The following is a 4616-nucleotide window of genomic DNA, read 5'->3' on the forward strand; positions in this document are numbered from 1 at the left end:
ATTGGTTGTCGGCCATTGGATGGCTGCTCACGGTGGCTCATGGAAGCTCATGCCGGCTGCCGGCTGCTCATGCTGGCTGCTGGCCACTCACAGTAGCTTACGGCAGCCCACTGCAGCCTATGCCATCACCGGTGACTCATGGCAGCCCAGCTCCAGGTCGAGCTGTTGTTCACCATCTTAGCTATAGAGGGCACAGCATCACTGGCCCATGTGGCATCCAAATTGGTGGCCCTACTGCTCAGAGCTCCTGCTCCCAAACCAACTCTTAGTCAACAAGGCACTCGGCCAGCCCATATTTTCATTTTTATTTGTCTCTATGTATCTTTGGATCTCTCCTTTATTTCTTCTTTGACCCAGTGGTACTTTAACAGCATGTTATTTGATCCCCACATATTTGTGGTTTTTCCTGTTTTCATTTTTTATTATTAAAATTTATTGGTGTGACTGTGGTCAACAAAATTACATAGGTTTCAAGTGTAGAATTCCATAATAGATCATCTATATATTGCAGTATATGTTCACCACCCAGAGTCAGTACTCCATTCATTGCCATATATATGACCCCCTTTACCCACTTCTACCATCCCCCCTCCTCCCCTAACCTGTAGTAACCACTAAACTGTTGTCTGTGTCTATGAGTTTTTGTTTCAAAATGTTTTTCAATAGATGATTGGATAAAGACGATATGGTATATATGCACCATGCCTGAACATGTGCCGGCCGAGTGGCGCATTGGTTAAGAGCTGGCTTGGGATGCCAGAGGGCCCTGGTTCGGATCCCACATATGAGGGCCAGTAACACTGCCCTCTACAGCTAAGATGCTGAACAACAGCTATACCTGGAGCTGGGCTGCCGTGAATCGCCAGCGACAGCGTAGGCTGCAGCCCCTGCTGCAATGGGTTGCCATGGGCTACCGTGTATAACCAGCAGCCGCCATGAGTAGCCAGCAGCCACTGTGAGCGGCTGTCCAGAAGCCGGCGACTGATATGCCTCACCTGGGAAGAGTGCAATGATGGTGCCAACTTGGGCCAGTGAAGCAACATCCTCCACAACTAGACTGAAGACCAAAAGGACAGCAACTTGTCTGTTCCCCTTTCCCCGATTCCCCAGCGCTGTTCCCCTCCCTCAGTTCCCCAATAAAATCTTTTTTAAAAAAAGAATGTATAGTCTAGTGTTCTATGATGAATTTCTCTGTAAATGTCAATTATGTCCATTTTTCTAATGTGTCATTTAAGACAGTTTTTTACTGATTTTCTGTTTGGATGATCTATCCATAGCTGCTGATGGGGTATTGAGGTCCCCTACTATAATTGTGCTTTGGTCAATTTCTCCCTTTAGTTCTGGTAGTAGTTGCTTGTACGTATATTTTTGTGCTCCTTGATGGAGGGCATATATATTTGTAAGTGTTATGTCTTCTTGTTGTGTTGTCTCCTTTATCATTATGAAATGTCCATTTTTGTCTCTTGTTACTTTTTTATCCTGAAGTCAGTTTCATCTGATATAAGTATGAATACACTTGCTTTTCTCTAGATGCCATTTGCTTGGAGCATTATTTTCCACCCTTTCATTTTGTCCTTGTAGCTGAGATGTGCCTCTTGGAGGCAGCATATGTTTGGGTTTTGGTTTTTGGTTCAATCTGCTACTCTCTGCCTTTTTATTGGTGAGTTCAGTCCATTTACATTTAGAGTGATCATTGATAAATGAGGATTTCTTATAGCCATTCTATCTTTTTGTTTTTTGGTAACCTGGTGTCTCCATTGTTTCTTTGCTTTTTTTGTTCCTCTCTGTTATTTTAGTGTGGTGGTATTTTGATTTTTCTGTTTCCTCCTTTTTTTTGTTATGTGGCTCAGTTCTGGATTGTTTTTTCAGAAGTTACCATTAAGTTTATGTAAAAGAAAGTTTCAATGTATCCAGGCGTCCTTTTTCTTCAGCATGCATTTAATCTTCATTCCCCTTTGCAAATTCAGGCCTTTACTCTCTCCCTTTTTATATTTTTGTTGTCACAAATTATCCCTATTTATGCTGTGCATTGTATTCTGAGTTGCAATAGCAAGTTGGTATTTGCTTCTCTTTTTCCTTTTTTATCCTTTTTGTTATGTTTAAGTGTGTATTACTGTGTTCTGTGTAGGTGTTGCCATTTCCTGCTTCTGTCTGTCCTTTAGTAATCTGGCTCATGGTTTTATATTCTTTTGATTTTTTTTGTATTGGGTTGAATAGCCTCCTTCAATATTTCCTGTAATGCAGGTCGTGTGTTAGAAAATTCCCTCAACTTCTGTTTGTCTGGAAAGTTCTTTATTCCTCCTTCATATCTAAATGATAACTTTGCTGGGTATATTATTCTTAGTTGGTAGGTTTTCTTTTTCAATGGTTTCAATATTTGATTCCACTCACTCCTGGTTTGTAGAATTTCTGCTGATAATCTAATGGGCTTTATAAGTTACTGCCTTTTTCCCCTGGCTGCCTCAAGAATTCTCTTTGTCATTAATTTTTGACAGCTTCATTGTAATGCACTATGTAGAAGAGCTGTTGTGATTGAGTTAATTAAGTGTTCTGTTTGATTCTTGGATTCAAGGATCCAATTCTTTCCATTGGTTTGGAAAATTTTTTTCAACTATTTGTTCAAATACACTCTCCATTCCCTTCCCCCTCTCTTCTCCCTTCTGGTATACCCATTATTCTTATATTGCCCTTTCTGATGGAGTCAGATAGTTTTTGTAAATTTCTTTCATTTCCTTTAAATTTCCAGTCTGTCTCTTTTCCATCTGTGTCATTTCCAGATTTCTATCTTTGATATCACTAATTATTTTCTTCATCTGGGCAGCTCTATATCCTAATCTGGTTATTTCATTCTTAATTTCTTTTATTGAGTTTTTCATCTCTAGAATTTCTATTTGGTTCTTTTTCAAAATTTCAATCTCTTTGGTAAAATATTCATTTTGTTCATTGATTTTATTCTGAGTTCATTAAACTGACTATCTGAGTTTTCTTGCATCTCACTGAGTTTTTTTACAAGTGCAATCTTGAATTCTCTGTCATTTAATTCACATATTTTCATGTCTTTAAGTTCATTTTCTGGAGATTTTTCACTTTCTTTCTGAGCTGCTTTGTTACTTTAGTTATTCATGGCAATTAATGAATTATTATTTCTTCTTGGGCATCTAAGGAGTGGATTCTGCAGCAGGTTGATATAAAGAGATCTTTGTTTTGCTTCCTAGGAGGTGTTGCTGGAACATTTTATTTTCTCTTGTGCTGTTCTGGCTTCTCTCACAATGGGAGGTTTCCTAGGTAGTAGGCTTGTCCTCTGTCTGTGATCAGGTAACCTGCATCTCAGAGCACAACCCCCGTGGGAGGACGTGTTGGGTGATGAGGTGCTGAGCCTCTGAAACCCCAATACTGCTTCTGTAGCTTAATGCAGAACTTGTGTGTCTCAGCAGCCCTGGTTGCCCTTGCAGGGATCCACCCAGGAAGGTGGGAGTAGGGTGGGCTGGAAGGGGCAGCTGGTGTGTTTGTGACTCTGAGCAATGGCAACTTCTAGCTCACAGCTGTCTTGCCCCTACAGCTCCTTCCTTGTGACCAGCATTAGCCACACTGTACTTCTGCCACTATAGGATTGTCTCTTCAATTCTCAGGGCTGTAGGTATTTTGCTCTTTAACTTCACACTGCTACTGTTTCTTCTGGTGCCCACTTCTAACACTGGGAGGTTAGGGAGAGGCGAGCTCTGGGGGGTGAAGGGAGTCAGCCAGTCTTTTTGTCTTTGTTTTCTGCCTGGCAGGGAGGGCCTCTACCACAGTTCTCACCCTTTTGTATTGGGTCTTTACCTCAAGGTCTCTGCCACAATCCTTGGGTTCAGGAGTATTATATGCTGATTCCTTGGGCAAGATTGTGGGCCACAGGGAGTGCACCTGCAGCCTGAATTCTTCTCTCTCCCAAGACTGCAGTGAGCTCCAGACTGTATCCTGCAGCCCGTGGTCCACATCTCTGCCATTCCCCCTTCCCTTCTCCCTTGAACACTCGATTTGCCCACCTTCAGATGTTTCGATGTGCAGATCTCTCAGATGTGTCTGTTGGTTGCATAGATTATCCTTAGTTGAATTATAGCTCTTCAATTTGTTGTAACCTCCAGGGGAGATTTCAAGGAGCACTCTTCAAGCTGCCATGTTTCTGACATCTGATTCCCCTGAAGATTTTATGAGCAGTATTGACTGCTTTCTGCCACTTTTCACAATCTGAGATCTAAGATACACCACTTTCATCCTCTATGAATTTGGCCAAACTATTAATAGTCATTCAAGCAGCACCCAGAACAGTTAGAATTTTGAGAAATAGCATATGCTCTGATTTCTCAGGTTTGAGGGAGTTAATTTGGAACTGGATTACCACCTCTCCAGACCAAGACCACACTGCATCCATGAAGAATGAGAAAAGGTGAATTAAGTGCTATGAAATTTCCTACAGTTTTTTTTTCATTTTTTTTTATTGTTAGTTTCAGGTGTACAGAACAATGCAATAGTTACCCTTTTCACCCTCACAAAGTAACAACCTCCCTCCCCCCATCCACTGCCCTCCCACCCCCGATATCATGCTTATCTATTACAATTCCATTGAATCCGTTCCC

Source organism: Hipposideros armiger, unplaced genomic scaffold (genome assembly GCF_001890085.2).
Source record: "Hipposideros armiger isolate ML-2016 unplaced genomic scaffold, ASM189008v1 scaffold_1328, whole genome shotgun sequence".
Taxonomy (NCBI): Eukaryota; Metazoa; Chordata; class Mammalia; order Chiroptera; family Hipposideridae; genus Hipposideros; species Hipposideros armiger.